The sequence below is a fragment of the Triturus cristatus genome, chromosome 12, assembly GCF_964204655.1.
Source record: "Triturus cristatus chromosome 12, aTriCri1.1, whole genome shotgun sequence".
NCBI classification, from domain to species: Eukaryota; Metazoa; Chordata; class Amphibia; order Caudata; family Salamandridae; genus Triturus; species Triturus cristatus.
This window is the reverse complement of record NC_140595.1, coordinates 816110042-816129014: the sequence shown is the minus strand read 5'-3', so window position 1 is coordinate 816129014 and position 18973 is coordinate 816110042. Positions and strand designations below refer to the sequence as shown.

General features: G+C 44.2%; 1 protein-coding gene across 2 annotated transcripts in view; it reads left to right on the top strand.

Moving 5' to 3' along the window:
* The first annotated feature begins 18296 nt into the window (after positions 1–18296).
* Positions 18297–18973, top strand: part of LOC146782965 (phospholipid scramblase 3-like) — a 220279-nt gene continuing 219602 nt past the window's right edge. The window contains exon 1 of one of the 2 annotated variants that reach the window (XM_085638676.1): positions 18297–18412. The gene's annotated coding sequence lies outside the window, so the exon portion shown is untranslated. Of the gene's footprint in view, positions 18450–18973 lie in introns of both variants that reach the window. The other variant, XM_085638675.1, reaches the window with a different exon arrangement.

Genomic DNA, 18973 nt, shown 5'->3' with positions numbered 1-18973 from the left:
TCAGTCTCCACTGCCTCTGCTCCCAACGAGTTACACACACCAAATGACTCATCAAAGGATACAGTAGTAGAGGTATGATCAAAAGAAAAAGGAGCCCCCAGGGTCCCACGGTTAAGTACAAATGAGCGAGCAGGCATTGATAAAATAGTTAAATCCCTCATAGATAGGAAGGAGAAGAGCATGTAACTGACATATGCTACTCTTATGTTGAAAATCACAAACGATACTTTATTGTACGTCTCTGTTACCACACTCTTACTGCATATGAAGAGAAGTACCAAGATGTAGGGCCTGAGCGACTCTATAGGAAAGTAGACACCGGAGATGAAGGTGACAACGATGTTACAGAACTCTTTTCATCCACACTGGAAGTAAGCCGTCACCTCGTGGAACAAGGACGGATAGATAAGGACAGGACATCTAAGATAGCAGGACCCCCGGTGGAAAAACCAGATAGCATGATGCCGATAAAAGAAGCTGCCCCTTATTGGGTACCTCCTAGAGGACAAGGGACTCATGACGATATGAACCATCAAGACGCTAGAGGAAGGGTGGTCTACAATTGGGTGCATCAGCCATGGGATAGACAGGACATTTTGACGTTCCGTAAATCTTTACCGGATTTACGAGAAAAAAAACCACCGCCTTTTACACCGAGCTAGGTACCGCTCTGGGATCAACAATAATGACACTTGCCGACATAGACTTGTTCTTCGGGTTATGTTTGCCAGCAGATGTGTGGAAACAGATTAGGAAAATAGACCATACCGAACTGCTTGGTCATACCTGGGAACAACTCAACACACTAGATAAACAGCAGAACCCTGGTCAAAAACCGGTTAAAGCAATATTGGACCTCCCTGACAAAATAGTGCAGAAAGTGAAAACGCTGATCCCAGAGAAAAAGATAGACTGGTGCATAGTAACCGTGTGCCGCCAGAAACCACAAGAGGATGTCTCAGAGTATTTCTGCAGATTTGAAACAGTGTTCTCCGATTACAGTGGACAAGACATGTCCACCGCAAGCGGACACCACTTATTTGTGCAGAACTATGTCAAAGGACTACTGCCAGATGTATCCCAGAAATTACAAGCCAGTGAAAGTAGTTGGGCAGCATCTAAACCGGCGGCCATTCTCCAAATGGCCCAGTACTATGACCATCAGAAAAACGAAAATGACAGGGCTACAGAAAGGAAAAAGAAGGACTTGAAGGAAAGGGTGATGATAGCACAACTCCAGGGGGCGAATACAGGAAGGGAGCAATATAGGGGAGGATACCAGCAGGATACCCCTAGAGTACAGCCACCTAGAAACAATTCATCGACTTCATATGTAGGACGCCAAGACCTAGGCCAGGATCAATGTGCATTTTGCAAAGAATATGGACACTGGAAAACCCAATTCCCGGCTTTGTTAGGAGCTGGTAGGGGCAGGGGGGCGAGGGAAATAGCAAGTGGACAGAGAGGAAGAGGACGTGGGAGAGGGTATGCGAGTGAAGCAAACGAAGAAAGGCCAGGGAGAGTGAACGCATTTGACCATCCCAAACAGAATCAGTACCAACAGACAGATTATGACAAAACGTACGATTTTGCATAGGACAGCCAGGGGCAAGAGAGGGATCCAGTCGAGCTCTATGTTGACCAGCAAGGCCCTTATGTTACCGCTAAGGTCCTGGGCACAAAATCGCCATTTTCGGTAGACACTGGAGCAACACGTAGTGCACTATCCAAACGACTGATTCCAAGGGCACCCTTGTCAGGCTCACATGTGACCTCAATAGGATTTGACGGCACGCCCTCCACCAACCCTTTGTCCCGACCGATCCCTTTTAACCTTGACAACAATAGCGTCGAGATGACATTCCTCCTCTCTTCTAACACCCCAGATGCCATTATGGGTCTCGACCTTCTGAAACACTTCCATGCGACTATCAGATGCTCACCAGACGGAGTGCGTGTCATCCTGTATGACAACCCCCAGCGCCATAGAGAGAACCCTTCTCAGCACATGTTTCCCATCTCCGAGACTGACGTATCCCTACTGGACACTTTGCCATCACACTTATGGGCTAGGGCTGATTCAGACGTAGGACGAATGATGATTGACCCAGTACACGTAACAATACGACAGGACGCAACCCTACCGAAAGTACCGCAGTACAAAATATCGCCAGAGGGTGAGAAGGCACTGACAGAGATCATACACTCTTTGGTAGAGGCAGGGGTGGTAGAGGAAGTAGTGAGCAACGTTTGTAACAGTCCCATACTACCGATTGTAAAGAGACAGGGAGAGGGAGACGGAAAAGCCTACCGCTTCATCATTGACCTGCGGGAGATAAACAAAATCGTAGTGCCACAATACCCAGTAGTTTCCGACATCACAACAATTTTGACTTTAATCCCCTCCACTGCCACCACCTTCACTGTAGTTGACCTCAAAAATGCATTCTTTTCCATACCTATACACGAGGACAGCCGCTATCTATTTGGATTCACCCTAAACTCCCGTTCGTACAGATTTTGCAGAGCACCTTAGGGGTACACTGAGAGCCCAGGCATCTATAGCCAGGCGCTTAAAAGACAGTTGGACACCATACAATTGCCAGATGGAGTGGCACTAATACAATATGTAGACGACATCCTTCTAGCAGCAGACACCATACCAATAGCCGTCACAGCCACCATCGAACTACTCCATTTTCTTGCTGAGAATGGTCACAAGGTCTCCCGAAAGAAATTGCAGTTCTGTAAATCACAAGTGACCTATTTGGGTCACCTTTTATCAAAAGAAGGGAGGAAACTCACACCTGACAGGATCCAGACAATTCTAGACACCCCTGTCCCCAAAGATCAGAAGCAAGTCCGCTCTTTGATAGGTCTCACCTCATTTTGCCGACAGTGGTTACCGAACTTTAGCCTCATTGTCAAACCCCTTCTCTCCCTCCTAGCTAAAGACATCCCCTCGCCTCTCCCCTGGACCCCCGAATGCCAGTCAGCCTTTAAAGAACTACGCAATGCCCTTTGTTCAGCGCCTGTCCTAGGAACCCCAGATTACTCCAAACCATTCTTCCTCTACACTCATGAGAGGGAGGGAGGTGCATTGTCTGTCCTAACACAATCAATTGGTCACAAACAACGCCCTTGTGCATATTTCTCTGCCACCCTCGATCCAGTAGCCAGAGCGCTGCCAGCGTGCCAGAGCGCTGTGGCTGCTGCAACAGTATCAATACGCCAGAGCGAAGGAATAGTGCTCTCCAATCCAGTCACTTGTTTTAGTACCCCATGCAGTCGACACACTACTAAACCAGACCAAAACCCAACACTTGACTAGCGCCCGACTGACCGGATATGAGTTGACCCTGCTAGCACCGCACATTACCCTAAAGCGATGCACCACCCTCAATCCAGCCACACTGTTACCCCTACCCGAAAATGATCCTAGCGTGACTCCACTACACGACTGTGTGACACTAACGGATGAACAAACAAAGAGTAGAATAGATCTCAGAGACACCGCCTTTCTAGAACCAGAAGGAGAACTATGGGTGGATGGTTCATGCATCAAACTCCCCGACGGCACCACCTCAGCTGCATACGCTGTCACCACAGCCCGAACCGTTCTGGAAACAACCCGTATTCCCCAACGTTCAGCCCAGGCTGCAGAACTCATTGCCCTCACACGAGCATGTATTCTAGTGACTGACACGACAGTTAACATATACACCGACAGCCAATATGCCTTCGGGGTGGTTCACTATTTTGGGATCTTATGGAAAGAAAGAGGGTTTCTGACTTCACACGGTACACCCATCCTGCATGGAGATTTAGTCTCCGCCTTGACGCAAGCAGTCCTCCTCCCCAAGAAGTTAGCAGTGATAAAATGCCAAGCACATAGGAAAGTGACTGATCTCATTGGACAGGGAAATGCACTAGCAGACGTTACTGCCTGAGCCACGGCAGGAGACAGAACTATGACACGAATGTATGTGACCAGGTCACAAGCTGAACAATGGACTGACGCTAGGACCACTGTAAGGGACATACAGACTACATGCACACAAGACGAATTGACCGAATGGAAATGGTGGGACTTAACGACGAGGAAGATTGCTGGAGAACTAAAAACGGAAATAAATGGCTGTTACCCAATGCCTACCTCATCCCCATATTGACCATGGCACATTTACCAGCACACATAGGCTCCACCCCCATGATTGAACTAATCACCAGAGTATGGCATAATGTCAAGATAGCAGAATCTGCAAAACGCCTAGTACAACAATGTATAGTCTGCCTACAACACAACCCAGGGAAGGGGACAGTAGTACCACGGGGAGGGTTTGGAGTCCCTGACCACCCATTTGAAGTCCTTCAAATGGATTACATCCAACTAGAGAGATACCGTGGTCTAAAATATGTCCTGGTGGTTGTGTGCGCTTTTAGCAAATGGGTGGAGGCATATCCCACCCGCGACAATACCGCCTTAGCCACTGCAAAAGTATTGCTGAAAGAATTCTTCCCCCGATACGGCCTTTGCAGAATTTTATGGAGCGACAACGGCCCCCACTTCGTAGCCGAGGTGATACAGAACATACTGAGAGAGTTGGGGGTAAAACAAAAGTTCCATGCCGTCTTCCACCCCCAATCAGCGGGCCTGGTAGAGAGACGCAATGCAACATTGAAATTAAAACTAGCCAAAATAATTGCCACGACCGGGTTGAAATGGCCCGACGCCCTTCCATTGGCATTGCTATCAATGAGCTCCACCCCAACCAAACACAGACTGATCCTGTATGAGGTGGTCTTCGGCAGGCCTATGAGCATTTGGGCGGCACCAAGACCCACCTCCATTAACGATGTCCCGAAAATATTAATGTCGGATTATTTGCATAAATTGACAAACGAGCTAACAATTATCCACCAACAGGTGCAGCAAGGCTTGCCTGACATATCCAGGGGCCCGGGACATGAAATAAAGCCAGGCGACCAGGTATTGATTCGCAACTTCCAAAGAACGAAAAATCTGGAGCCTAGGTGGACGGGCCCCTGGCAAGTCCTGATCACCACCGAACTGCCCTCCGAGTGGAAGGAAAATAAAACTGGCTGCACGCTCATCATTGCAAGCGAGTCCCTCCAACCCTGGCAACCTGTGAAGGGGTGGAGGTGCAAGAGGAAGTACTCGCGAAGAACCGACCAGCTCTGAGTTGCTACCCACAAGAAGACACCCTCGAACTATCAGAATTTCCCGGTGCCATCCAAGAAAGGGTACCACCTAAGATCGACGAAAAGGAGGGAGCTCCAACGACCAGGCCACTAACTGAGTCAAGGTCTCAGTTCGGTAGCACAGTCAAACAACGCTACCAGGAAAGCTCCAGACAAAAGTCTGTGGTCCTAACAGTTGTTGAGCTCCTCGAAGATGATGGATGAAACTGAACACCTGCAAAGCAACCGCAAAGACACCAAGACTGCAAACCTGCACAGCACAAAGACAATTGCACTTTCAGCCGCATTTCTCACCTGGCTCCTGCTAATGGTCGTACTCTGGATCATTGAAGAGAATGCACCTGCATACAGAACATTGTCACCCTCCATTCAACCAATCACCAAGAAGGAACACTACCTGGTATCACTACCGCCACATTTCCGAGAACGACGCAAAGAATTCTGGAATAATTCTTTCGTGCAGATGTTGCACCAGCACAATCTTGCCACCAATACTACCAACTGTTGGGTCTGTGGGCTGTTACCATATGCCACTGAACATTCCATCCCTTTCATCCCTTCGCCCTTTTCTATTCACGGATCTTGCCTTGCCTGGATTATACTCCTACAAGAAAGTTACAAAGACAATGCCACTTCCGATGGAACAATCGCCCAGTTCTACAACGAGTTCTGGCGAAACAAAACAGGAAGAACAGCCGCCCCCTTCTGCCCTCACACCTTCAATGCGACATTCCCGATGAATGTCCCCTCCAAAGAACGAGTGGAAATGCAAGTTTTCAATAATCCTAACAGAGCCACATTTTCCTACCTGAAGAAAAGAACCGCTGCAACACTGACTGTGGCCCTATCTGTGGTGAACGTCTCTGGCCTTGTATGCATTGAAGGCCGTGGGACTAAGAATGTGGGTCACAGCACCTGTAGCATTGTAAGGACTTTGAACACTACCAACCCTCCTGTGGTTGTCGCATCACCCAATTTGTACTTTGTTTGTGGAACCAAAGCCTACACCTGGCTCCCAAGAAACTGGAGGGGCACGTGCTACACCGCCTTTGTTTTGCCACCAACCTACACAGCCCATGTAGAGCATCATCGTGAAAAATGATCTAAAGACACTGATCAAGCAGACACTGCCTCATCACAGTTCCACGACGCAGCAAAAGGGCTCATCCCGCTATGGGTTCCGATGTCAAAAAGATGAGCCGCCCTGAACGTCACTGCTGGCATCCTCACCAACAACACTGCTGAGCTCCAAGCAGTCCGTCTGGTTATCCTGCAAAATCGCATGGTCCTTGACATGGTACTAGTGGACCGTGGAGGAGCATGCCGCATCATTGGTGCCAGCTGCTGTATATACATTCCTGATAATTCACCTTCTGTCTATGAAGCAATCGAACATCTCCATAGACTGTCTTCGGAAATTCATCAGGGATCAGAAACCTGGACAATTGGAAGTTGGCTTTTGGGGCATCTTGAAGGAGTGGGGTTGGAAAATATCAATGATTCTCTTGGTCCCAGTATTGACAATATGTGGTTGTTGTTTGGGTATACACTGTATACCACCTTTGTGTTCTCTTTGTATAACTACCTTGCACCCTAAGACTATGGACACTCAGCTAACAAAAATTAGAGTAATGTATGATCAAGAGATACACGACATTATGGAGATCGAAATAGACTGACAAGCTGGCTAGTTATGTTCAAAGGGGCCACTGTTAAAAGCAAAACGACAATTGTGAACATTGCCTGCGCCATCTTGTCTGGTGGAAATTTCTATGTGCACATAAGCTACAGTCATTTTAATCTATCACAGCCATTTTGTACTCTGTTAGCCACCTTTGTTTCACCCTGTCCTTACTAGCATCCCTCTGTCCCTCTGACCCTCTGACCGACCTGGTATGTGTGCTGGGGGCTATAAACTCTATTGCCGCAACAAACCTCAGCGCCACTTGCTGCCACAAACTCGTTTTTCCTCTCATCTCTGTTTACAGGCAAACCTTTGGACACTCTACCCCTCACTACACCTAGTTACACAAACAGGTTTCAAACACCAAAAAGACTCTTGCAACATGATTTATTGCACTGCAAACAGCAAGACTTGTTTTTACCAACAATGGAACCTGTGTTTATCAACAGAACGGACTCTTAACTCTGGCCGGTCTCACATGTTTTAGACCCTGAAGCAAGGTCCAGCTGCAAGTTAAGATTGTCTGTTTGACCTGGGTGGGAAGAGAAATACTGTTGGGCTTGTGTGACAACCTGCCCGGGGCGGGGACTCCAAGCTTGTGTAACCATGTTGATGAAACACATGCATTGTGTCAAACCTGTATAAAAGGAAGAGCCAAAGGAGTTATCAGCAGAACACCTCCCTCAGACATCCCGGTGTCTGCAGTTGACGTGATCTCCTCATGAGAAATAAACCTTTTTCTTGTCTTCCAGTTTCCAGCGCTTGCCTCATTATTTTGATAGCGAACCCAAAGTGAATTAGAGGTGGAACCCTGCACCAGGCAGCATTGAGGGTCTTAGAAGACTCGCTGTCTTTCACATATGGCGACATTTAAAGCGTTCATATTCACCCATTGATGTCATCTGGTGCAACATACGATAACGTCACAAAATCAACATATATCATGCAATATTCTATTTTTCTAGTATTAGTATGCGTACGTATGTTAATTACAAATTATTTTAGCCATGCAAAATGCAAATCCCACGTGTATTTCGTACATTAGTAATGTTGATTAAACTTCATGCAAACACATTAATAATATTACAATTAATATATTATTCTAATTAGTATAAACATGCAGAATAGGTGGGGTATACAAAATGGTGTACTACCCGCTCCATCAATCCCCCTTTTGGTGATATTATCAGAACATTAAAATTTTGTATCATTTTTCATGGAGTAGAAATGAGTTCTTGCTTTATTTACATCTCAGTCTCCCCAATCTCTTCTCTTTTTGCCATGTTATACATGTTTTCCTTAACTTCTTCTAATTATATTTCTTCAAATTCCCTCTCTTGTTTCTTGTCTTTTCTCCTTAAATTTTCTCTTTTTAACTTTTTCTGAATTTTCTTCTTTTTATGACAAAGGCGCCCTAATCTTAATATTAATACTAGGAAAATCACACATGTTAATGGAAATAATATTTTACCTAAAAAGGTACTACCTAGGTTTACTAAGAAATCCTTAATAGAAGATATTTTCTTTCCAATCTTTTTCCAAACATCTTCAACCTCCAGTGGTGCAATTTCGTCATGCAGATCAGTTATATTTTTAATATAAGTTTTCAAATCTTTACTTTCGTCTGGAATGTAAGTACAACAATGTTGAACTTTCAGCATTCCACAGACTCCACCCTCTTTTGCCAATAAAATATCAAGGGCAAGTCGATTTTGCAGTACCATGGCACGCATGGCAACCATTTCAGTATTTACCAATAAGGATCCTCCAGCGGTGCTTGTTGACAAGCGATCCACTACTGTTGATAGTCTTCTAATTTTGTTTGCATTCAGAGATATTCCCACTGCTGGTATCAATGCTCCAAAGATGTCACCTACAATTTCTGACCAAGATTCTCTCTTTCTACATGCTAAATAACTACCTAACTTATGTACACCATCTTCTCCTCTTCCCATATGAATTTTTTTTGGGAAAACCAGGCTTACATAACATGTGCCATACCAACGGTCTGGCAAACGATCATACGCCTTGCTCCCGCAAATAAAGTATAACCCAGGAAAAACTGGATCATTTCCTCCTTTAAATCCCCATCCACCCATGATTCGGTATGTATCATGGCACTCACTATTCCCTACAAAGTAATTATCATATGCAGTTTGATTCCTTCTAATACACAATTTTCCCTTCTGAGGCCAATCTAAAGCCATAGTTGGACTAGCTTCTTCCTTCAAGTGTTTTTCCATTTCTACATCCCAGACTGTCTTTTCCACCTTTCCTTCAGATGCCTTTCTTTGCATTTTCAATCTCCTTTCTTCAACCATATCCCAAAATGTATTTTCTTCTTTCTTTAAACTGCAAGTCAAGTTATTTCTAAAAATATACTCTAATGTTAGTTCTTTAGTCTCTAAGAAAAATTCACCTAATACCTTAGCAGGTTTTACCTTATTTAGCTTGTTAATTGATGGTTAATACTCTAACTTCCCTGTTTGGTAAAATAAAACTAGGTATTACGCTACATGTTATTCCATAAGTTACTGGAAGATGGTGATAGGTCACTCCCTCCAATACAGATGCAGGTAACTGCATACAAACGTAGCAGTCCCTTACGTCCATTGTCTTAACATATTCATACAATAATTTCGAAAATACATTGTTAGAAAAATCAGTTATAGACCTATCTTTATGCAAATAATTTCTATCTATTCTAGTTGGAACTACTTTCTGAATCTTTTCTATATTAGTTTTACACATTTTACACCATCTCTTCAAAAATACACATCTACCTTTTCTACCATCTGTGTTTGCCCTTTTTGTAAAAATGAACAGTGTCTTTTGACTTAGCCTCTTCCACTACACAACTAGTTTGTCTAACCCAAGACTCTAAGCACCTACTTGGTTCTACCAGTTTTTGTCCTTTTCTCGTGTTTTATTGTCTTTCCATTAGCAGCTTTTTTGTCTCATTCAGTTTGGCATCTCATCATCTTTCACCTTTCCTTCGTGATCTGAATACAGAATGTCCTGAACATCCTCTTCTTCTCCAATATCGGATAAGATAACTCTCAGGATTTCCGGTTCCTTGTCTTCTTCAACCACTTCCGGTACAGTCACCTCTGGGTTTCCTTGGCTATCCGCCTCTTCTTTTATTTCAGGCAGGGCCACATACGTCCATTCCGGCGACTTATACTTCTGGTTAGGTTTCCTCGTTCTTTTGCTTTCTCCAGGTACAACTATTTCTTCGTCTTTTGATTTCTCTTGACTTGTTACTTCATTCACTTGTACAGCTCTTGGTGAATTTACTTGTGTCCGTCGATATCTCAGCCTCTTTATTTTATTCGGCCAAACTTCGTCTTTTGCTGCTCTTTTCAGTTTACTTCCTTTATCATTCTTTTCAGTTCTCCAAGCTCTGTTTCTTAGAACTCGACCTTCTGGTACTTCGTCTTCACTTTCCTCTGACTCTGTTTCAACTTGCTTTTTATTTTCAACAGCTTTTCTTTCCGCCACTTCTTTTGGTTTCCCTACTTCTGTCCCTCCTCGAATCTCCGGCACGCAATCTTCCTGCTGACTACTTGTCCCTTCCTCTAACTGGATGTTGGAGTTCCCTACACCTCCTCGGGGGTCTTCCGCAGAAATCTTTCCATCTCTCTCTGTATCTGGCACCTGTCCATCTAAATTTCTCTCAATTTTTCATCTGGAACTTCTCTCTCAGCAATTTCTTTAATTGTCTTTTCACTGTCTTTTCCTTTTCTCTCACAGGGAACGCTGCAAATGTTTTATCTGGGGCATCATCTCGTTTTCGGTACCACCTGCTTCTCCATTTATCTACATCTCCCCATTTTCTCAACAAAATGATTATCTCCTTAATCTGACTGATTCATCCTGTGGTATTCAAATTTTCAATATCTTTTTCAGTAAAATCTATTCGATATGGTGTTTGTAAAGCCTTCACCTTTTCAATATCTATACCCATTTCATTTGCTACTTCTTCTAGTCTTTCATGCAGATTTTTTGCTCTCCACGTTACACTTTTGCACAGAAACAGTCATTCCTCATCCGGATAAGTTTTTAACTTCTCTGTGGGGATAGTTCCTACTATTAACTCTTCTAGTACCATTCGTAATTTGGCCACATCTATTGATTGGGATTCTTTGTCTTTTCTCTGCAAACTTCTCAACCATTCGCTCAACTCTTCTGAGGTTGGACCTACTGGTATCTCTACATTACTTTGTTCTGAGTCCCTTTGAGTCTCTAATACTGAGTCCATTGTCATTGTATGTCTTTCTGCTATATTTTGACCTATAAATGAGTTATTCGAAATGTTTGGCTCGATTATACTCATTGTCTGTCTCCATGGATTTTCATTTTGGCTCTGCTTTGTCTTTTCAGTCTGTTTATTACTGTTATAAGGAACTGTTAAACAATGTTCACTATCTTTCTGTTTATCGAAAATAGGCATCACAGGGCCTATAGTCACTGGGACAGTTAAAGCTTCCAAATTTTTGGTCAATTCTCTTAACTTTTCAGTTAATTCTAAAGTTGTTTTGGCTAATTCTGCCAATTTTTCAACATTCACTTTATTATCCGACTTCCTCTCTACCTCTCTAATGCAATTATTTTTCCCTATTTCTTGGGACACTGGTTCTGTCTTAATGATTCGTAAAGTTTCTCTCATTGGGGCACTTGGTGTCAACATTTCAGATTCTGGTTGATACGGAGGTGGATTTTTATAAAACATGTCATCAAGAACATGCACTCCATACCCTCCTGATCCTACATTATGTCTCTTTTCCGTACATTTTCTACCTCCAACTTCTTCAGCAGTTCTCACAGGAAACAGACCTTCAGTCATACTTGCATTCCGCCACCTTCTCATTCTCTCATCATGAGTGTCATTCCCATATCTACCAAACATGTATTTATACCTTCCGCCACTCCTCTCTCTTTCTCTGTCATGCATCTCATCTTCCCATTCTGTCAGTGCTTCAAACTGTGTTGGTCTAGGTCTTGGTTCTAGATTCATCATTTTCTCTCTCAAATTTCTCGAAACTGCTAAATTAAACAAACCATGCTCTGGAAATGCCAAGACTCCGTCGTTCTTGGTGTATTTTACCCAATTGTCTAACCAAATACAAGTATGATATCCGTATTTCACAACCATAAAGGATGTGAGGGTTTTCGGTGGGGTTAGTAATTGTCCTTCCCTAGTCACAATCGGTTTGTCCTTCTTAAACCACTTCTTAATTTTCCCAAACCAGGACTTTTTCTCCTTTTCTGGTGGATCGTAATACATCATTTTGTCTTTCGTGTATCGCTAGTCTTTCCTTACGACTGTTCCGTTGTTCTGACCAATCGCAGCGCGACTCACACTAACGCACCAATCCAGAGCGTTTCCGTCACTTCTGCAATTCTCCAATCCCAGCGCGTCTCACACTTGCGCACCAATCAGCAACTTCTACGTCACCCTGTAATTCTCCACTCCTAGCGCAGCATACACTAGTGCATCACTCAAGGGCGTCTACATTTCTCACTGAATAGCCAATCCCAGCGCGGCTTTTCTGACGTCAGCTTTTCTCGCTGTTGCAGCTCCTGCTCCTGTTGACCCCTCCTTTACAAAACTCCCTCGGTAAGCTTTTTACGTTCTTCAAATTCACAAATCTGTTAGTAACGACATAAAAATGCCACCATTGTCCGCTTCGCTAACCAAAGAATAGTTAAAGACCTTTTTCACAAGAATTCCGCCTTTCCCGAGAGCAGCGCTTACCTCTGCCCTACTACGGAATCGTTACTTCTGTTGATAAATTAGCACATCCCTCTACCTTACCCTTCTAACAAGCATTAGCTAACTGTTTCTCCAGAATTAAGACACCTAGTTGGAGACGCAATGCTCCTGAGAAATAAAACCAGAGTTTCGCAATTAACCCGAATGCTATTTTTATTCGCGCACTTACACCCAGAAAATGTAGTACATTCACACAGAATTCTGTCCTTCTCGAGAACAGCGAACAGTCTGTCCTACTACAAAATTATGGCACTCGTTAACAAAGTAGCACTTCCCTCTACTTTATCCTTCTAGCAAGCTAAGGGAACACCTACTACCTTTTCAGTGATAAGCGTTTTCAGAGTAACTTCTGGACTCCAGTTACTTAAGACCAAAATTTCACAGGTGACCTTCGTTACCATACACTCCGCTCATACAAGAATATCTCTAATGGCAACACACGACGATGTCACCGAATCGAATCCAGACAATGCGTAGTGCAACTTCAATCGTTACATGTTAATTCCATCTTTCCCGAGAACAGTGCTTACCTCTGCTCTACTACGGAATTGTTACAAACTTCCGACTTCCTACATCCCAGAAGCCGTGCAAACAACATAGAACCTGGCGCGACTCACATAGAGTGTTAATACATAAACCAATATCAACCAATAATCAATATTCGATAAGCAATTTACGAGCAATAATCACCAAACCAAACCAATAAAAACCATAACTCTGCTACCAGAAAAACTGCTGCAGCGCGGAAACCTGGGTAATGGGAATCAAAGCAAAACCTGTACCAAATATCCTCCCTTTATTACAGACCAAACATCACGTTAACACTTTCACTCATTCAATCACTGGTGGGGCCCATAACACCAACATTCACACTTCACTTCTTACTGGTCTGCACTTACAGGAGAGATGAATGTTCCAAGCGCTGACATGGAAAGAATATCTTATGACCTATGGCGAGATAATTATTTACATGTCTATACACTAATATTCTTAATCCTTAAACTTAAACATTTAAAATACTCCTCCCACGTGATCGATGGGTCATTTAGTTGGATTGGAATGATGATTTAGTCCCGCTAAAACATATTCAAAGATCCTGATCTATCCTTTCTCAATAAACGACCAAACACATTTTCTAGTTAATCAATATTTGTTTATCAAATTAATGCAAGAATTTAGTTCCATCTAATAAATTTATTAATCATTACGCAAATCACAGAACACCATATTTACCTAATCTGCTATCAGTCATCCTCTAAGTCATCAAATTTGGTCGTCAATTAGTCAGAATTCAAAAGTTCTTCATGCAGCACTCTGCAGTCCCAAAGATTGGGTCAAGGACCAGAGACGTGCAAGCATCAATCAGTGCCCATAGATTTTTAGGAAGTCCTTAGTTCATCAAGAAATTGGGCAGCAATTCAGTCTGTCAAAGATTCAGGAACGGAGCCATCATGTAGCGTCACTGTCGTCTCCATCAGCAAAAGGAAAGTACGAGAGCAGTAGAGATGACCTCTCTATTTTAACGTGACTTTTATAATGAAAGTAAGGACAAGAAGATACATGTTACAAAATTTGAGCTCATTCCATTGGTTGGTTGGGATCGTCCTGTGAGGTTTCACACAGTTTAGGAGGTTATGTCATTATACATGAATCATGATCCATCCGGTTCCTTGCATTAGTCCTTTGTTAGAGTACTTGGCGGGCATCCCACCGTGACCTTGCTTGGGCACAGCAAGTATAGGGTCATGTCGAGGCCACTGGTACATGTTGTGGCGCAGGCGCACTTCGCCCAAAACCTCGTGGAATGGTGGCCATCATGTCGAGTCAATTAGGCGGCCATCTTGATTTTAGGCCCAAAGGACAACTTAAGCGAAACAAACACAAAAGTTAATTAATACATAGAAATAACTAATAAAATGTTAAACCCTCACTAATTCCCCTATGTGCTTGTAATTATCTAGCGTATGGTGACATTTAAAGTGTTCATATTCACCCATTGATGTCATCTGGTGCAACATACGATAACATCACAAAAGCAACATATATCATGCAATATTCTATCTTTCTAGTATTAGTATGCGTACGTATGTTAATTACAAATTATTTTAGCCATGCAAAATGCAAATCCCACGTGTATTTCGTACATTAGTAATGTTGATTAAACTTCATGCAAACACATTAATAATATTACAATTAATAGATTATTCTAATTAGTATAAACATGCAGAAAAGGGGGGGCATACAACATTTTGTACTACCCGCTCCATCAGTATCCTCCCAAATGATGGTTAAGTCCAAGAGTTGTGCCCCATAGGAAGGAAATGCAGCAGCCCTTGAGAAGGAAACAGCAGATAGTCAAAAGGGTCTATTCCCTGGTGTAAAAGAGGTATGTCCAGAAAGGCTGGTAGGAACCTTTGAGGTCAGACAGAAAATTGATTCTGGAAGAAAATTAAAAATGCTGTGATCAAGGAAAACGTCACCTCCATGCTAAGGGTGGAAACTTGGGACAAAAGAATAACACCAGCTTACACAAGTTCAGGAAATGTCAAGCCAAAAAAGGCATCAGACCAAGAAATGGAAGAGCTTTCCAGGATGTCTTTCATAGCTTCCGAAAATCACCACTGCAGAGACAGCTGTCAGGGCTCCTGCCCTCAACCCATCTGAAACCATGTCTGAGGAAGGTTCAAGCTGTCTTTTTATTCCCTAAAGCCAAAAGCCACAATACTCCACTTTTTTCAGTGGCCAATAGCAACAGCTGAAAATGACTAAATAGAGACTGCAAGGTAGGCCACAAAAGACTCAGGGGCATATCAGCGTGAGGATAATTATCGCCGGCCAACTCTGAATTTTATCGCGGAGATAGCATGCTATCAGCAACGCTTATCTCCAAAGCAATAAAATTCAGAGCGCAAGCTGCCAATTGTGAGATTATCGCTGGAAATACAGCGATAATCCCACAAGGTTTGGCGAAAGCTTGCAGATAGGGATAGACCTACTTAGCCATGATATCCACCTTACATGGGATATTATGGCGAAGTCAGAAAAATACCAGACGTAAAAAAGCAGCGTTAACCGCGGTTAGCGCTGATTTTTTTTTATCTCTAACAGGGTTAGCGATATCCTTGATAATAGGAGAAATGTCGCTTAGTGACATTTCTCCTATTATTTTACTCTGGAACGCCCCCTTTGCATCTCATTAGAGATGCAAGGGGAAGCGTAGAGTAAAAGGGTGCTAACATTAGAATTTGCGTGTTAGCACCCTGTTGCTGATAGGGCGCTAGTTTTATCTCTGCTCTTTTGGCTTTTAAAGCCAAAAAAGCAGAGATAAAGCCCTTGTTGATATGCCCCTCACTTTGTAAAGCAAAAATGGCAGCTGAGTGAATCTGCTTTGGGAACCTCTAACTCCATCTGGGTTGGATCTGAAGTAGCAGATTCTTGGGGTACCACATTAGTATCTCCCAACAACATGGCTAGAAGGGAGTCAATCTTGAGAGCATCAGGAAGTCCATCTCAGAACTTCAGCTTTCCGTAGAATTTCTGCTAGGACCTGGCACACCACAACCTTTTCAGGCCAAGCCCTCCTGAAGAGGCACATCACCCTCCAATCTTCGATTTTAGGAGCCGGAGGAGAAGGAAAACATTTGTTCCATATGACCTGTACCGCATCATCAACCAGGGATTGCAAGTGGTCAGTGAACATTGGGGCCAGGAATGTCCAGCAAAAGTAAAATAAACCTGAGGTAATGGACCCCATATCCCCCCAACCCCGGAACAGTGAGGAGCGAAAAACTTTTCGGGGTGTGAGTCTATGAGGATAAGAACTTACTATGCCTGGGATTGGAACGTTTATGCCTGCCCTGGACTCTGGAGCGTCGAAGGCAGGAGGAAGGTGGTGGGATTTAGAAGATTACTTCTTGCTCTCATTAATCCTACCATCCATCGCCACAGGAAAGTAGATAAACCTCATTATTGAATGGGTTATCCTAAATACATGGCACACACAGGAGTACACACTTACCCTCCTTCCGCAGGCTCATTGCATAAATGTATCCATGTCCCCCAGCCTCCCCTGTGTCCTGAATCACACATCTGAATCCACATGAACCTTACCATGTCAAAGTACAGCCAGGACAGCAGTCCAGACAGAATCACTTATGCTCATAAAGTGAAGCAGTATAATCCATAAATGAGGGGAAGAGAGTGAGTCCACATGGCACAGTAATTCCCGAGCAAGCATGATGACTAGCAGTAGCGGCCAATGATACGAGATGCTGCTGTTCGCCCGTGCCCCAACAATGTGGGTTTGCATTACTTTTCTGGCCGAGCCTGGGCAGCGCATGCGCTGCTGCGAGGCATGCAGTATTGGAGTATGGCTTTGAAGCTCTGCTCACTCTCCGCCCATATTTGTAATTGGCTTGTGTCATTGTCCTTCGTAAACGCTGGCTTCCGAGTGGTTATTAGGCTGGTTAGTCCCTCCTTGGTACTGCCTTGTCTGCATTTGTTACCTCCCATAACGACTGGACCTTTTAATGGTGTTGTTACATGGTCTGCTTTAAAGGTCGGTGAGCACTATTTTATTTAATGTTCTTCCCCTATTCCACCCACTATCTCGCAGCAGCTGCGCACTTTTATTTAAATTTTTACTAATGGTGGTCCGCTTTAAATAAAGCGACTGCGTTTTTTAAATTCATTTTAGCAGTGCGCGTCTGGATTTAGCGGCCACGCTAATTTATTTATTTTGTTAACTAGCGCCCATGCAGTGTTTTCACATTTATGGAGGCCGCGCCTCTTTCATTACACAAACGGCGTCAAAAAAAAGGTACATGGCTGACATTAAAGTGGAAGCTCTGCATGGATGCTTTTACCCCAAAAAACATTTGTTTGTCAACTTGACAATGCAGATGCTTTTTTTTGGTCAAAGCTCCCATGCCGCGGTTTCACTTTAATGTAGGACACGCCCCTTTCTTTATACGCGTCTTGTCTAAAGTAAGGGGCGCGGCCTCCATAAATGTGAAAGTGCCGCATGGGCGCTAGTAAAACAAATATTGCAATGCAATAGGTCTCACATTAGCAAGTTTAAAATATTGCATTGTCAATAGCTTAAGCTCTTGTTAATGCAACACCTATTGAATTTGTGCCAAAACCGTTCACCTTCTCGGTACAGAATGTTCGTGGTTTAAAGCATTGTTTTCCTACTGGAATGATGCCCTTTCAGCACCCCAGGACAAAACCTATGCTTGGCAGACCATACACAGCCTGGCACTATGGTATAAGGGTGTGTGCGTTGGCGCATGGCAGCCTAAAGCGCAGAGAGAAAGAAACTGCGTCATATCTCAGTAGATCAGAGGAAATGTCTCCCTGTCCCATCCTGCTCTGTTTCTCGTTTTGATTCATCTCCCTCTGTGTAGCTGTGGGCCAGCTGGGGGCAGCAACAGCCCGGTGCCCGCAGCAAGCAGAGGCACACTACACACACCACTATTACTACACAGTCAGCAGGGCTTGTTATGATCCGTTCAGCTGAGCCCCCTCGCCTCAGCTGCCCTCATTTGACCCACTGCGCATGCGTATGACGCTAATTCCCACAGGAACCTGAATTTATCATAACAGCGGCGCCCCGACGCTCCAGACGTCGCGACGGCTTCTACCGAGGCAGACGAGCCCCCTCCCAGGGTCAGCTGGTTAACCCGTCCACGTCGTTGTGTGGGCGGAGCCGGATTGTTTACATTAAGGTGGGCTCCTGGAAGCTGCTAGGCTGCTGAGGCTCGGGTGAGTGCTGAGACCCCCGGCGGGTAGGGCGTGGCAAGCGCCTGTACCCACCCCTTTCAGAGCGCCTCTGCTCTGACGCATTTCTGGGGACCTGGCAGAGGCAACACGTATTGTTCTTCGTGAAGTGGGTGGGAGATGTGAGTTTTAAAAGTAACTTTAGGGGGGGGGGGGGCAAGCGTAGTAAATGCTGATATCAGCCAAGTGCTCTCCCTTCTTGGCATTTTAGTTTACAACACTTTGCCTCCTGAGTTAGGACCTATACTTAAATTGTTAAAAGTTGAACTACAAGTCCCAGAATGCAGTGTTTTGTTGGCTAAGAAGCGAGGCTGACGCACCACACCGCGTCATTTGGCAGCTGTGACCTGCCCTCTCCCTCTGTTTTATATAGGCAGGCGCTCTATATTATTTTAAGTGACTTGGCGGTTAAGGGTGTTGCCAGGGGCGGAGCCTGGTCAGTATGGGGTGGGGTGGGGGCGGTGACCTTCAGATTTTCCGACGCTCATACTGGCATATCATGTTAATCA